Genomic DNA, 17,312 nt, shown 5'->3' with positions numbered 1-17,312 from the left:
GAGCGCCTCCTTTTCTACCATCCCTTGGCCCCTTGGCATTGACATGCTGCAACACACACCCGACACCATAGGACGACGCATCGTATGTTAACACAAGTTTTACATGGGTCATATAGCGTTAACAGATTGTTGGAACATAAATTGCGTGCTCTATTAAAAGCCCTTTCCTGGCTGTCCCAGGAACGAACGCAGCTCCGTCGTGTTACGGGGTCTGGGTGCTCTCTGGATCGCTTCCGTCTTGGACGCAGTAGGGCTGATCCCATCTGCTGCTACCCTCATCCCCAGGAATTCTACCTCTGGAGCTAGGAAGACGCACTTCGCCTTTTTCAGTCGCAGCGCTACGCGGTCCAGTCTGCGTAGCACCTTCTCCAGGTTGTGGAGGTTCTTCCGTATCGTAACCCGTGATGAGGATGTCGTCCTGAAAAACCACCGTCCCTGGAATCGACGAGGAGGCTTTCCATATTTCGTTGGAAGATCGCGGCGGCCGAGCGAATCCCAAACGGACATCTGTTGTACTCAAACAACCTTGTGTGTCGTGATGGTGGTCAGCTTCTTCAACTCACTCGCCAGCTCCTGGGTCATGTAAGCGGAGGTCAGGTCCAATTTTGAAAAAAGTTTGCCACCGGATAGCGTCGCAAAGAGGTCCTCCGCTCTAGTTAGCGGGTACTGGTCTTGGAATGACACCCGATTGATGGTGGCCTTGTAATCGCCACATATCCTGACCGACCCATCCGCCTTGAGCACCCCACAATCGGGCTCGCCCAGTCACTGAATTCGTCTGGCGAGATGATGCCTTCCCTCAGCAGGCGGTCCAATTCGCCTTCTATCTTTTCCCGCATCACGTACGGCAGCGCTCTGGCCTTGTGGTGTACTGGCCTGGCGTCCAGGTTTATGTGAATCACTACCTTGGCCCCCATGAAAGTGCTGACGCCGGGTTGAAATAATGAGTCAAATTTGTCTAGGATCTGTGAGCATGATACTCGCTCCACAGAGGAAATTCATTGACATCGCCCCATTTCCAGTTCATGACAGCAAGCCAACTCCTCCCTAGTGCGGGACCATCCCCTGGGACAATCCAGAGTGGCAACCTGTTCTCCGAATCTTTGTGGGTCACGATTACCGTGGTGCTGCCTAGTACCGGAATGATCTCCTTTGTGTATGTCCGTAGCTGTGCATCAATCGGCGATAATTTTGGTCTCCTGGCCTTGGACGCCCACAACTTTTCGAACTGTTTGATACCCATCAGGGACTGGCTGGCCCCCGTGTCTAGCTCCATTGATACTGGGATGCCATTGAGGAGCACTTTCATTATCGGTGGCGTCCTGGTGTATGAACTGTATACATGCTCCACATGAACTCGCTGAACTTCAGCTTCCAGCGATTTCCCTCAGAGTTCATTTCTGCAGGTATTTTGCTCACCTCTGCAAACTCCGGCTGAGTGTGTGCCTCCACGCCTCCAGCATGAGCTGCTGTTTGAAACAAAAGGTCCCTTGCCAGTCGATCGTCCCTGACTGCCCCTGTTATTGCCCTTGAGTGCGCCATTAACAGGTGTTGATGGCCACATTACTGGCCGCATTGTCCCTTGCAATGGCGTGAATCGCCGTTCAGCTTGCCATTGTCTCTGTCGAACTCCCCCTCTGGGTTCGACTACATGTTGGGGAATGTCCGACTGCCCTTGTCTGCCTGGAGAACTGTGTGCTGCTTTAACAATGTTGAATCTCTGTCCCAACCATTCCTTAACACAGTATCTCTCGTCTGTTCTGCTAGTGGCCATGCTCGCTTGGTTTAAATCCCAGTTTCTTGTCACCATTGATACGTCCTTACTATACAGTATAAATGCACATGAGGCCCATGCTTGAGAGGTCAGTCTGTGACCTGTCCTTTATTTCAAGGCACTCAAGTGATGGAAGTGGGTGGAGCTTCCCCTTTTATATCTGAAGGTCTAGGTTAGGAGTGTCTCCCACAAGTTCACCACCTAGTGGTCATTGTTCTCAGTGTACAACTTAGGTCAGATTATACATGGGTTACAATGTTGATTGAATACATGACAGGAAACAAGTCCATTTTTGATTACAATCTTCTCATTGCAGGCCAAGGAAGCACACGGCATAACAGAGACTGAAAACTGGAGGCCCCTCACCCCTGACCCCGCTAAATCTCTAAACACTGCATAGTGCCTTCAGGATTAGACCTTGCCAATAGAACTCAGGATCCACTCTTATCCCAGAAACCTCCTGGGAAGATCCAGCAGCCAGCTACCTCACTTCCTTCTTCCACTCGGGTTGCATTTAGAAGGAGGATTAGAATGTGTATTAGGATACACAATATCACAAGGAATACACCAGGGAAAGAGCACTCAGTTTATACCAGACAGACCCTTGGGTCCAGGGTCACTGGGCATTCCCACAGGTACACCTCACAGTCTCTACAGCCCAGAGTGCACCTTTACTGCCCGATATCTAATTAAACAACAGCATTATATAGGAAATTATAACCTAGAACCCTTGTTGCATGTACCAGCTACTATAGCCGCACATGTTCTCCTATTTTTAAAGGAAGGCGGACAAAAAAGCACTGCAGCATAAGGCACGATTTTTAACCAAGAAACTTATTTTACATAAAATACACGAATGAACAGAATATAAGGCCTTCTTTTACCAGTGTAAGGGTTACAATAAATGTTAAAATAACATTCACTTGCATTTAAAATGAGTTCAGATCAATTTTGTCCCGTTTAAAAATGTTTACATTTTTTTTGCAAAAACTGTAGTTTTTATTTTAAATGTTTGCTGAAAGGGTATTATTAGATGTGGGGGAAGGGGATCGCCAGGGTGGGAGGGGGGTGGGAGGGTCAGCGGATTGCAGGGAGGGGAAACTGGCCGAGTGTGGCAGGTTAGCGTGGGAGACGGAGAATAGCATTCTCGTTCCTCTTGGCCCACAAGCAGTGCAGGAAAAGGCACTTACCCGCTAGATCCAGCAATTCACTCCTCCGTTTTGCTGCCGGGTTTCTCAAGCCCTGGGAAATCCGGACCCGCAGCCGTTAAATCCTGCGAAAATCTGAGGCGTGTAGCCTATTAACATTTTGGCCTGGATATTACGGTCAGAGCCTTCCCGTGGCGAATGCCTCTGAACCACAAGAAAAGTCCGCACCTACCTGGTGTCTCTGGAGCTTCGGGCCCTCGCGCTCCTGGGCCTGCGGGCGGAGGCCAGCGTAAAGGCCCACATATCCCAGGGGGAGCAGGCGACTCGCAAGCGTCCCTGAGATCACATTGGCTGGCCCAACCAAAGACAAACGGCGATTCCCATTATGCTTATGGGGCTCCCATTTATGTACGGAATCCCCATAATACAAATTACAATTTCACCAACACTGAAATAAAAATTAATTATCACAGGTTCAAAATTAAACAAAATACCCTTTCAGCAAATATTTAAAATAAAAATTAAATTTTTTTCCAAAAAAATTGAAACATTTTTAAAAAAGGGACAAAATTGATTCGAACTAATTTTAAATGCAAGTGAATGTTATTTTAACATTTATTGTAACCCTTACACTGGTAAGAGAAGGCCTTATGCTTGCTTGTACCGGGCGCAAGGGTTTAGCGGGTATACCTGACTCTCCGGCAATAAAAGTGCATTTACCGCAGATGCGGTGGATCTGTCCAAGCACAACTTGACAGATCGCAAGTTCTGGGTTTTTCGCAGCTGCCCATCGCATGCGGTATCCCGGAACTTGTGGGGCCATTCATAGCACTTACAACAACAACAACAACAACTTGTATTTATATAGCTCCTCTAACGTTGTGGTGCTTCACAGGAGTGTTCCAAGACAAAAAATTTGACGCCGAGACGCATAAGGAGAAATTAGGGCAGGTGACCAAAAGCTTGGTCAAAGAGGTGGGTTTTAAGGAGCGGCTTCAAGGAGAAAAGAGAGGTAGAGAGGCGGAGAGGTTTAGGGAGGGAGTTCCAGAACAACGGTGTACGTATGCCGTCAAAAGCCCTGTAAATTCTGGGCCAGTAAAATCACTGACCCGCCCCGCGAGAGCAGGTTATTTGCACGCTCCCAAACCCACCAGAAGTGGGCGTGTTCACGGCGGATTTAACCTCCTTGGCCCAGCCCCGCCCCTCCCCCGGCCAGTCCTGGGAGAGAAGGAGGGGGTGCTTAGCATTCCCCTCCGAGTCTGGAGCTGTCGCAGCTTGTGCTTTCTCCAGCTCGACACAGTTGGGAAGGCCACCTGCATCAATCTTGTTATACATGTAAACCTGTAAATACCTTGTTTAACCACCAGAGGGCTCATCCCCTGGAGTCCCAAGGGATACCACAATTCCTTGGGAGCAGCTGTACATAAGGAGGCCTCACAGGCTGGAGAGGCACTCTGGAGACCTGTAATAAAGGACTACGGTCACACCTTCCCTTACGGAGACCTCACAGTATCTGGTCAAACTCTTTATTCAATACTTAACTGGCGACGAGATACAGATGACGAACCCCACCGCAACCATGCAGAGAACAGTGGGCATCCTGGAGAAATTTTCGGAGGGAGATGATTAGGAAACTTTCGTGGAGTGACTCGACCAATACTTCACGGCCAATGAGCTGGAAGGAGAAGCGAACGCTGCCAAACGAAGGGCGATCCTCCTCACCGTTTGTGGGGCACCAATGTATGGCCTCATGCAAAATCTGCTTGCTCCAGCGAAATCCAGAGAGATTGTACGATGATTTGTGCACACTGGTCCGGGAGCATCTAAACCCGAAGGAAAGTGTTCTGATGGCGAGGTACAGGTTCAACACGTACAAGAGGTCTGAAGGCCAGGAAGTGGTGAGCTACGTCGCCGAGCTAAGGCGCCTTGCAGGACATTGCGAATTTGAAAGACTCTTGGAGCATATGCTCAGGGACTTCTTTGTACTTGGCATTGGCCATGAAGTAATACTTCGCAAACCTTTGACTGTAGAGACCCCAACCTTGAGTAAAGTCATAGCGATAGCCCAGGCGTTCATCGCCACCAGTGGCGATACCAAACAAATCTCAGTACACGAGTGCTGCAAGTACTGTGAACAAAGTAATGTTGTTTTAGAATTGTATCGTACAGGGCAGGCCTCACATGCCTGCAGCTGCACATCCACAGATATCTCAGAGTCCACCATCAAGGGTGGTGAATGCAAGGCCATTAACATCTTGTTGGCGTTGCAGGGGTGATCATTGTTTCCATTCATGCTGCTTCAAAGGATACATTTGCAAGGGCTGTGGAACAATGGGACACCTCCAATGTATGTGCAGGTGAGCTGCAAACCCTGCTAATCCTGCAAATCACCATGTTGCAGAGGAGGACAGATCCACGGTGGATCACAATGAACCAGAGCTTCAGACCAAGAAGGCAGAGGTATATGGGGTGCACACATTTACCACAAAGTGTCCCCCAATAATGCTGAAGGTTGAATTAAATGGACTCCCGGTGTCAATGGAGCTGGGCACGGGCGCAAGCCAATCCATAATGAGCAAAAAAACTTTTGATAAATTGTGGTGCAGCAAGGCCTCAAGGCCAGTCCTGACTCCTATTCGTACTAAACTGAGAACGTACACAAAGGAACTGATTCCCGTAATTGGCAGTGCTACTGTAAAGGTCTCCAACGATGGAGCGGTGCACAAGTTACCACTCTGGGTGGTACCGGGCGATGGCCCCATGCTGTTCATCAGGAGCTGGCTGGGAAAGATACGCTGGAACTGGAATGATGTCCGAGCGCTCTCGTCCATCGATGACACTTCTTGTGCCTAGGTCCTAAATAAGTTCCCCTCGCTGTTTGAACCAGGCATCGGGAAGTTCCATGGAGCAAAAGTGCAGATCCACCTGATTCTGGGGGCATGACCCATCCATCACAAGGCTAGAGCGGTACCAAATGATGAGAGAGTGGAGGTCGAGCTGGACCGGCTGCAACGAGAGGGCATCATTTCGCCGATCGAATTCAACGAGTGGGCCAGTCCGATTGTTCCAGTCGTCAAGGAAGACGGCACCGTCAGAATCTGTGGTGATTATAAAGTAACTATCAATCATTTCTCCCTGCAGGATCAATACCCACTACCAAAGGCAGACGACCTATTTGCGATGCTGGCGGGAGGAAAAACATTCAGGACGCTGGACTTGACCTCGGCCTACATGACGCAGGAGCTAGAGGAATCATCGAAGGGCCTCAACTGCATCAACATGCACAAAGGTCTCTTCATTTACAACAGATGCCCGTTTGGGATTCGATCAGCCGCAGCAATATTCCAGAGGAACATGGAAAGCTTGCTGAAGTCAGTCCCGTGCACCGTGGTCTTCCAGGACGACAGCTTGGTTACAGGTCAGGACACCGTCGAGCATCTGCAGAACCTGGAGGAGGTTCTTAGTCGGCTTAATCACATGAGACTCAGGTTAAAATGCTTGAAGTGTGTTTTCCTGGTGCTTGAAGTGGAGTTACTGAGGTGGACGGGATCAGGGCCAGCGATTCGAAGACAGAGGCAATCAAGAAAGCACCGAGACCACAGAACGTGACGGAGCTGCAGTCGTTTCTCGGATTCCTGAACTATTTTGGTAACTTCTTACCGGGTCTTAGCACACTGTTGGAACCACTGCACTCTTTATTGCATAAAGGAGATGAATGGGTATGGGGTAAAAGCCAAGAAAATGCCTTTGTAAAAGCTAGAAAACTGTTATGCTCAAACAATTTGCTTGTGTTGTATGATCCATGTAAACGTTTGGTACTAGCATGTGATGCGTCGTCATATGGGGTCGGATGTGTATTGCAACAAGCTAATGAATCTGGGAAATTGCAACCGGTTGCTTATGCATCCAGAAGTCTGTCTAAGGTTGTAAGGGCCCACAGCATGATTGAAAAAGAAGTGTTAGCATGCGTCTATGGGGTAAAGAAAATGCAGCAATATCTGTTTGGGCTCAAACTTGAATTGGAAACCGACCATAAGCCACTGATATCCCTCTTTTCTGAAAGTAAGGGGATAAATACGAATGCATCGGTCCACATCCAGAGATGGGCGCTCACGTTGTCCGCATACAACTATGGCATCTGCCACAGAAAACTGTGCCGATGCTCTCAGTAGGCTGCCATTGCCCACCACAGGGGTGGAGATGGCACAGCCCGCAGATTTAGTTATGGTAATGGAAGCATTCAAGAGTGAGCAATCACCTGTTACCGCCTGACAGATTAGAACCTGGACAAGCCAGGACCCCTTACTGTCCTTAGTAAAAAACTGTGCTCCACGGGAGTTGGTCTAGTGTCCCGTTAGAAATGCAGGAAGAAATAAAGATGTACCAGCGGTACAGAGATGAAATGTCTACACAGGCAGACTGCCTCCTATGGGGTAATCGGGTACCCAAAAAGGGCAGGGACACTTTCATTAGTGATCGCCACAGTACCCACCCAGGTATTGTAATGATGAAAGCGATAGCCAGATCCCACGTGTGGTGGCCTGGTATCGATGCAGACTTAGAGTCCTGCGTGCACAAATGTAACATATGTTCACAGTTAAGCAATGCACCCAGGGAGGCGCCACTAAGTTTATGGCCTTGGCCCTCCAAACCACAGTCTAGGGTCCATGACGACTATGCAGGCCCGTTCTTGGGAAAAATGTTCCCAGTGGTTGTAGATGCGTACTCCAAATGAAAGCCTGCGGGCCATGTTTGCCATGCACAGCCTGCCTGATGTCCTTGTGATTGACAATGGGCCGTGCTTCACCAATGCCGAGTTCAAAGAGTTCATGACCCGTAATGGGATCAAACATGTACATCTGCCCCGTTTAAACCAGCGTCCAATGGTCAGGCAGAGAGAGCAGTGCAAACAATCAAGCAGAGCTTGAAGAGGGTAACTGAAGGCTCACTGCAGACTCGCCTATCCCGAGTCCTGCTTCGTTACTGCACAAGAACCCACTCGCTCACTGGGGTTCCCCCTGCTGAACTGCTCATGAAAAGGGCACTTAAGACAAGGCTCTCGTCAGTTCACCCTGAGCTACATGAACAGGTAGAGAGCAAGCGGCTTCAACAGAATACATATCATGATCGCATAAATGCGTCACGCAAAATCGAGATTAATGATCCTGTATTTGTGTTGAAGGATGGACAAGGTCCCAAGTGGCTTCCCAGCACTGTCATGGCCCAAGAGGGGAGTAGGGTGCTTCTGGTCAAACTTTCAAATGGACTCACCTACAGGAAGCACTTGGACCAAACCAAACTCAGATTCACGGACTATCCAGAGCAACCCACAATAGACTATCTTTTTTGACCCTCCAACACACACACCAGCAGTTGACCATGGAGCAGAACCTATCACCGCAGCAGTCCAGCAGGATTCACTACGCCAGGCAGCCCAGCAAGGCCAGCTGCACAGCGAGGGCCTAACAAACGACTCACAAAAACCAGCATTTGCACCGAGACATTCAACCAGGGAAAGGAAGGCCCCAGATTGACTCACAAAGCACAATGACAAAAGGACAAAGTTATAGGTCAACATAAATCATACTTAAATCATATTTAAAAAAGGAGGCAGACAGAAAGCAGGAAACTATAGACCGGTTAGCCTAACATCTGCCGTTGGGAAAATGCTGGAGTCCATTATTAAGGAAGCAGTAGCCAGACATTTGGAACAGCATGATTCAATCAAGCAGAGTCAGCATGGTTTTATGAAAGGGAGATCATGTTTGACAAATTTGTTCGAGTTCTTTGAGGATGTAACGAGCAGGGTGGATAAGGGGCAACCAGTGGATGTGGTGTATTTGGATTTCCAGAAGGCATTCGATAAGGTGCCACATAAAAGATTACTGCTCAAGATAAAAGTTCATGGGGTTGGGGGTAATATATTAGCATGGATAGAGGATTGGCTAACTAACAGAAAACAGAGAGTCGGGATAAATGGGTCATTTTCCAGTTGGCAAACAGTAACTAGTGGGGTGCCGCAGGGATCGGTGCTGGAGCTTGAATTATTTATAATCTATATTAATGACTTGGATGAAGGGACCGAGTGTAATATAGCCAAGTTTGCTGATGATACAAAGATGGGTGGGAAAGCAAGTTGTGAAGAGGACACAAAAAATCTGCAAAGGGATATAGACAGGTTAATGAGAGATTATCAACTTCGGCAGAAAGACTTATGGAGATAGGTTGAGTAGGTTGGGCCTATACTCATTGGAGTTCAGAAGAATGAGAGATGATTTTATCAAAACATAATATCATGAGGGGGCTCGACAAGGTGGATGCAGAAAGGATATTTCCACTCAGAGGAAACTAAAACTAGGGGACATAGTCTCAGAATAAGGGGCCACCCATTTAAAACTGAGATGAGGAGAAATTTCTTCTCTGAGGGTTGTAAATCTATGGAATTCTCTGCCCCAGAGAGCTGTGGAGGCTGGGTCTTTGAATATATTTAAGGTGGAAATAGACAAATTTTTGAGCGATAAGGGAATAAAGGGTTATCAGGAGCGGGTGGAGAAGTGGAGCTGAGTCCATGATCTTATTGAATGGCAGAGCAGGCTCAGGGGGCCAAATGGCCGACTCCTGCTCCTATTTCTTATGTTCTTATACCACAAAAAGTTATACCTATAATACAGTAGAGGGGCAGCTCATGGAGGGAGGGACTTAGCGACACAAGCTTCGGATGAGACGTTAGACCGAGGCCCCATCTGCTCTCTCAGGTGGAAGTAAAAGATTACATGACACTATTTCGAAGAACAGCAAAGGAGTTATCCCTGGTGTCCTGGCCAATATTTATCCCTCAATGAACATAACAAAAACAGATTATCTGGTCATTATCACATTTCTGTTTGTGGGAGCTTGCTGTGCGCAAATTGGCTGCCGCGTTTCCCACATTACAACAGTGACTACACTTCCTAAATACTTCATTGGCTGTAAAGCGCTTTGAGACGTCCGATTGCCGTGAAAGGCGCTATATAAATCCAAGTATTCTTCTTCAAGCCTTCCGTCTAATTTTGTATGTGTTGTCTTCCACAAGAGACTGATGAGTTTTCCCCATTTGCAAAATGCTTAGGTGGAAAAAGGAACAAAGACATTGGCCCCAATATTTTGGAGCTGGGGATGGGGGCGGGGGGGGACGGGGGGTAAGGATTTATGGTCGCGAAACTCGAAAGGGTGGATTTCCCCCGATTGCCATATGCATATTTTTTTTAAACTAGATTTCCTGCCGGAAGCCAGCCTGATTGGCTGCCTGTCGAGCGGGGAACGCTCCATGAAAGGCGGCAGCCGATGATCAGGTAAAATTTGTGATTGTTGGGGGTGGAGAGGGTGCAGGAGTGGGGTACAGGGTGGTTTGGGAGTGAGTCAGCGATTGAGGATCATGGTGGGGGCGGATTGGAGATTGGGGAGAGATCGGAGGAGGTTTGGGGAGAGATCGAGGGGAGGGTGCGTTGGTGATGGGGGCTCGGGTGGAACATTGTGGGGGTGGGAGGGTGGTTACAGGGTTTGCTTGTTGGGCCAGGGGGAAACACTCTCACTCCTCCTGGCCTACAAGCAGTGCTGTAAAGGCACTTACCCTATGGATCCAGCCCTTCTCACCTCCGTTTACCTGTTGGGTTTCCCGAGGCCTGGGAAACTAGGCCAACACAGGTTAAAAATAAAAGCACGCAGCCTCCTTAAAAGGGTTGAATGATTGACCCACTTCTGGCACCAGCTCATCCTAGCAGGAAGTATAGGAGGATGAGCAGCACAAGGTTTACATTACACTACATTTGAAATTTGCGGTATTATTGGCTATTTTCAGTGGAAATGGGCACAGTTGGCTAATGTATTATTATAAAGGTAGTGGTAACAAAGAATGAGTGATGTGGGTTATTGATATAATTTGGGGATTCAGTCGCCCCACACAAACTTGGCATAATCCACACAAAAACTAAAAATACAGTACAACACTCACACATTCCCCTTTCACCATACAAGAACATAAGAAATAGGAGGAGTAGGCCATTCAGCTCCTTGAGCTTGGTCCACCATTCAATATCATAGCTGATCTTCTACCTCAACTCCACTTTCTTGCATTATCCCCATATCCCTTGATTCCCTTCATATCCTAAAATCTATCTATCTCTCTGTCTTGAATATACTCAACGGCTGAGCCTCCACAGCATCCTGGGGTAGAGAATTCCAAAGATTCACCACCCTCTGAGTGAAGAACTTTCTCCTCATCTCAGTCCTGAATGGCTGACCCCTTATCCTGAGACTGTGACCCCTGGTTCTAGACTCCCCAGCCCGGGGAAATGTCCTCCCTGCATCTACCCTGTAAGAACTTTGTATGTTTCAATGAGATCACCTCTCATTCTTCTAAACTCTAGAGAATTTGTCTAGTCTACTCATTCTCTGCTCATAGGACAATCCCCCCAGGATTAATCTTGCTATAGTGTATAACTATATTTCTTGGAAGTTTGTGTAACACTAGTTGAGCCCTGCTCATCTTCTATAGTCTCAATTCTTGCCATGAGTGACCATATGACATTGTGAATTATCACTTTCCGTAACTGCAGGGATTTATTTACACATAAGTTAGTGTTACAAAATATTATGTTAACTTTCTATTTATATAATTGCTTCTTGAGACAGCTTGTGGCGTACTCAAATTTCTTGAGAAAGTTTTTCAGAGATGGACGCAATGTTACAGTATAACCAAAGTTTGTTGTCATTAAGTCACCAGTAGTATTTCCAGAGTTAAAAAAAATATTCATTCTCAAGGTGTGGAGCATTGCTGGCAATACATATTGCCCATACCCAGTTGCCCTGAGAAAGTGGTGGGCCATCTTCTTCATATAGATACAACTGAGTGGCTTGCTAGGTCACTTCAGAGGGCAGTTAAGAGTCAACCACGTTGGGGTGAGACTGCAGTCACATATAAAAAAAAGACTGGATTTATATAGCGCATTTTACGACCATCGGATGTCTCAAAGCACTTTACAGCCAATGAAGTACTTTTGGAGTGTAGTCACTGTTGTAATGTGGGAAACGCGGCAGCCAATTTGTGCACAAGCAAGCTCCTGCAAACAGCAATGTGATAATGACCAGATAATCTGTTTTTCTTATGTTGATTGAGGGATAAATATTGGCTAGGACACCGGGGATAACTCCCCTGCTCTTCTTCAAAATAGTGCTATGGGATCTTTTACATCCACCTGAGTGGGCAGACGGGGCCTCGGTTTAATGTCTCATCCGAAAGAAGGCACCTCTAACAGTGCAGCACTCCTTCGGCACTGCACTGGAGGGTCAGCCTAGATTTTTGTGCTTAAGTCCCCAAACATGTGTAAGGACACCAGGTTTCCTGCCCTAAAAAGGACATTGGTGAACTCGTTGAATTTTTTAATGCCAATCTGACAGTTTAAATGACTATTTACAGGTTTTCAAAACTGATGTCAAATTCTTAAACTTCCATTTTGGGATTTGTACTTGTGTCCTCTAGATTACTGGTCCAGTCATGTAATCACTGCACTACCGAACCCCATGGAGAATTTTCAATAATTGCTTTTTCTTTGTTTTTAAATGGTCACTTATGGGCCACAAGCTTCTGCTGCCGATATGGAGCTCGAAATGTCCCTTCCTTATGCAAAGCTGTGGTGGACTAGAATGTGTCTCCTTGCCCCAAATGATCAAACTACAGCATTTTCTCTCTCTTTCTCATCCTATGTTTTAATTAAAGACAAGCCAAGCACTTCTTTTTCAACTTTCCTTTTGTCTTAACTCTCTATATCCTTTTTTAAAGTAGCTTTTCAATGATTTAACACTTGTGAAGAACTAGCTCAGAATGCTACAGATTGGAAGCCTTTTCATTATTCTGGGATTACAATTTCAGCTACAGGTTAGGAGGACGAAAAAGGAAAGGGTTACTTGTCAGAGGGAAATCACTGCTCTTTAATCCTGAATACAGTCATCACAATCCATTTTGATAATATGGCTGCTGCAGTCCCACTTGGAATAATGCACACAGTTCTAGTCACCATATTATAATAACATACAAACATAAGAAATAGGAACAGGAGTCAGCCATACGGCCCCTCGAGCCTGTTCCGCCATTCAATAAGATCATGGCTGATCTGATCATGGACTCAGCTCCACTTCCCTGCTCGCTCCCCATAACCCCTTATTGTTTAAGAAACTGTCTATTTCTGTCTTAAATTTATTCAATGTCCCAGCTTCCACAGCTCTCTGAGGCAGCAAATTCCACAGATTTACAACCCTCAGAAGAAATTTCTTCTCATCTCAGTTTTAAATGGGCAACCCCTTATTCTAAGATCATGCCCTCTAGTTCTAGTCTCCCCAATCAGTGGAAACATCCTCTCTGCATCCACCTTGTCAAGCTCCATCATAAACTTATACGTTTCGCTAAGATCACCTCTCATTCTTCTGAATTCCAATGAGTAGAGGCCCAACCTCAAGTCAACCCCCTCATCCCCGGAATCAACCTAGTGAACCTTCTCTGAAATGCCTCCAAAGCAAGTATATCCTTTCGTAAATAAAAAGGGTATAGAGGCACTGGGGAAGGTGCAAAGAAGATTTACAAGGATGATACCAGAACGGAGAGAATACAACGATCAGGAAAGATTGAATGGGCTGGGGCTGTGGAGTGACCTGATAGAGGTCTTTCAGATAATGAAAGGGTAAATATGGAGAAAATGTTTCCACTTGTGAGGGAGTAAAAAACTAGAGGTCGTAAATATAAGATAGTCACTAATAAACCCAATCGGGAATTCAGGAGAAACTTCTTTGCGCAGAGAGTGGTTAGAATGTGGAACCTGCTACCATAAGGTGTAGATGAGGAAAATAGCATAGATGCATTCAAGGGGAAGCTAGATATACGCATGAGGAAGAAAAGAATAGGATATGTTGATAATGTGAGGTGAAGAAAGGTGGGAGGAGGCTGGTGTGGAGAATAAACGGTGGCATAGGCCAGTTGGGCCGCTGTAACTCAATGTAACAATTTGCCAACTCTAATATAGAAATGAAAATGCAGTAAGAGGATGCTACTGTAAAGATTCTTCAGCACTCAAGCTGTCAAATACTCCATCTTCCTTGCTGCAATGCTCCATCTCACCCTCAATAAGCTCCCCGGTGGAGTGGAGTTGATCTACAGAACAAACGGGAAACTGTTCAACCTCCATCACCTCCAGTCCAGATCAAGGTCATCCCATCCTCGGTCATTGAATTACAGTATGCTGACGTCATTTGCGTTTGCGCACACTCGGAGGTCGAACTCCAAACCATTGTCAACACCTTCACTGAAGCATGCGAGAGCCCGGGCCTTACACTAAACATCCGTAAGACAAAGGTTCTCTACGAACCTGCCCCTGCCGCACAGTACTGCTCCCCGATTATCAAGATCCATGACGAGGACTTGGACAACGTGGACCATTTTCCATACCTCAGGAGCCTACTGTCAACAAGAGCAGATGCCGATGACAAAGTCCAACACCGCCTTCAGGTGTGCCAGTGCAGACTTCGGTTGCCTGAGTTAGAGAGTGTTTGAAGAACAGGGCCTCAAACCCGGCACCAAGCTCATGGTCTACAGAGCAGCGGTGATACCTGCCCTCCTATATGCTTCAGGGATGTGGACTATGTATAGCAGGCACCTCAATGCACTAGAGAAGTACCATCAGTGCTGTTTCCGCAAGATCCTGCAAATCCATTGGCAGGATAGGCGCACCGATGTCAGTGCTCTCGCTCAGGCCAACATCCCCAGCATCGAAGCACTGACCACACTCGATCAGCTCCGATGGATGGGCCACATTGTCTGCATGCCCAATACTAGACACCCAAAGCAAGTGCTCTACTCAGAGCTCCGACACAGCAAGCGAGCCCCAGGTGGGCAGAGGAAACATTTGAAGGACACCCTCAAAGCCTCCTTGATAAAGTGCAACATCCCCACCGACACCTGGGAATCCCTGGCCCAAGACCGCCCAAAGTGGAGAAGCATCCGGGAAGGCGCCGAACACCTTGAGTCTCTTTGGCGGGAGCACACGGAAGCCAAACGCAAACAGCGAAAGGAGTGCACGGCAACTCAAGCACCCCACCCACCCGTCCCTCCAACCACCGCCTGCCCCACCTGTGACAGAGACCGTAGGTCCAGCATTGGACTCATCGGTCACCTGAGAACTCTCTTTAGTGCAGAAGCAAGTCATCCTCGACTCCGAGGGACTGCCTAAGAAGAGACAAGATAAACGCAAGTTATTTTTTCTTTACTGGTAGAGGTTGGGAAATGCTCAAAATAGCACGAGTGTGGGAGGAAAAAAAGTTAAACGGCCACTTTTTGGAAAACATTTAGAGATAAAAGTAGGGAGCTGGATAGTAACGCAGAAAACACGGATCACAGAATACAAAATAAAAGCATTAGGATTCATGGAAAAAACAGAAGTCTTGAGCCCAATGGAAATAAAATAGGTTATTTATTTTGCCTAAAAAAAAAGGGTTTTTGAATTGTTGGGATTCCCAGTAGCCCAATACATGAAACTAAATTCGGGCATGCTCGGAGATTCACGAAGTGTGCAGGCCCTCAGTGTTCACTGAAAAGGTAATGGAACTAACAACAACAACTTGTATTTATAAAGCGCCTTTAATGTAGTAAAATGTCCCAAGGTGCTTCACAGCAGTGTTATAAGACAAAAAAAATAATTTGACACTGAGCCACAGAATAAGAAATTACAGCCGATGACCAAAAGCTTGGTCAACAAGGTGGGTTTAAGGAGCGTCTTAAAGGAAGAAAGAGAGATAGAGAGGCAGAGGTTTAGGGAGGGAGTACCAGAGCTTAGGGCCCAGGCAGCTGAAGGCACAGCCACCAATGGTTAAACACAGGCATGTTTGAAAAAAAACAAAGAACTTACAAGTAAATTCTCCTCTTTTTAATATCCTTCCATCTAACCTACACACAAGAAAGTGGGGCATATTACAAATAATTCAAAATAAAACCTGAGCTTTCGGAATCCAGCACAGGTACAGCTCAAAATGGCAACTACCTGAATTACTGGATCACCTGGAGCAGCAAAACAATTCAACAACTCTTAATTTTCACAACACAATAAAAATCCTGTGCAGTTATACTGTCGGTTGTAGTGTCAGCTGTGGCTCAGTGGGCAGCATACTCGCCTCTGAGTCAGAAGGTCAAGTCCCGCTCCAGAGACTTGAACATAAAAATCTAGGCTGGCACTAGTACGGAGGGAGTGCTGCACTGTCGGACATGCCGTCTTTTGGATGAAACATTAAACCGAGACCCTGTCTGCACTCAGGTGGACGTAAAAGGTCGCATGGCACTACTTCAAAGAAGAGCAGGGGAGTTATCCCCGGTGTCCTGGCCAATATTTATCCCTCAATCAACATTAAAAAAAACAGATTATCTGGTCATTATTACGTTGCTTTTTGTGGGAGCTTACTATGCGCAAATTGGCTGCCACGTTTCCCACATTACAACAGTGATTGCAATCCAAAAGTACTTCATTGGCTGTAAAGTGCTTTGAGGCGTCAGGTGGTCGTGAAAGGTGCTATATAAATGAAGTCTCTCTTTATTTCAGTACTAATAATGTCTAGCTTTATGCTGTTTTTAGAGGCATACGAGTGTGCCACTATGATTACAGTTTGGTCAAAATAAACAGTCTTGCTGCATAATACCTCAAGTCAATCTTACCTTTGGTAGTTCCTCTCCATCAATTTGCTGCCAAGCTATTTGGGGCTCACGCCATCAGGAATTCCAGACAAGGCTCCTTAACATCCAATGTCCTGCCAAAATCAGTTACAGCCTGTTAGTGGCGAAGCTGTTTGCCTACTTATCTGCAGCAAATGTTCAGAAATGTGTATATACTTCAACAGCAGTATGTCAGGCTGTGAAGTGGCTACTGCTGAATGCCCCAAGCCCGAGGTGGTAGCAGAGACAGATGAGGACTGCTACCACCCACATAACTGCTCAGATCTGGCTGAGGTTAAAGTAATAAGTGCCCCCCCCCCCTGCCTTCTGTGAATTTGTGTGAATGCGAGACCAGACTGCAGCAACTAAGAGACAGATAAATCCTGTCATGGACAAATGGGATCTGGAGCGATTCCCCCTAGTTTTCCTTGGTTATATTGGCAAGGAAAGCATCTTACACCTGGGGCTGGATAGTGTGATCCCGTAGCAGCAGAAGCGTTACACGTTCGGTACTAAAATACAAACAGGAAATGCTGGAAATCTCAACGGGTCAGGCAGCATCTGTGGAGAGAGAAACAGAGTTAACGTTTCAGGTCGACGACCCTTCAGAACTGGCGAATGTTCGAAATGAACAGATTCTAGCAGAGCACTGAAAGGGGGAGCGGAG

The 17,312-nt window shown here is 46.8% G+C and overlaps 1 protein-coding gene across 1 annotated transcript in view; it reads right to left on the bottom strand.

The window, feature by feature from the left end:
* LOC139233870 (gap junction gamma-1 protein-like) overlaps positions 1-16,902 on the bottom strand; it is a 55,871-nt gene extending 38,969 nt beyond the window's left edge. Inside the window, exon 1 of the mRNA XM_070864486.1 lies at positions 16,649-16,902. The gene's annotated coding sequence lies outside the window, so the exon portion shown is untranslated. The remainder of the gene's footprint in view (positions 1-16,648) is intronic.
* Positions 16,903-17,312: the final 410 nt, after the last annotated feature.

The sequence above is a fragment of the Pristiophorus japonicus genome, chromosome 21 (genome assembly GCF_044704955.1).
Source record: "Pristiophorus japonicus isolate sPriJap1 chromosome 21, sPriJap1.hap1, whole genome shotgun sequence".
Lineage (NCBI taxonomy): Eukaryota > Metazoa > Chordata > Chondrichthyes > Pristiophoridae > Pristiophorus > Pristiophorus japonicus.
The sequence above is the reverse complement of the archived record's forward strand: the minus strand, read 5'-3'. Positions and strand labels throughout refer to the sequence as shown.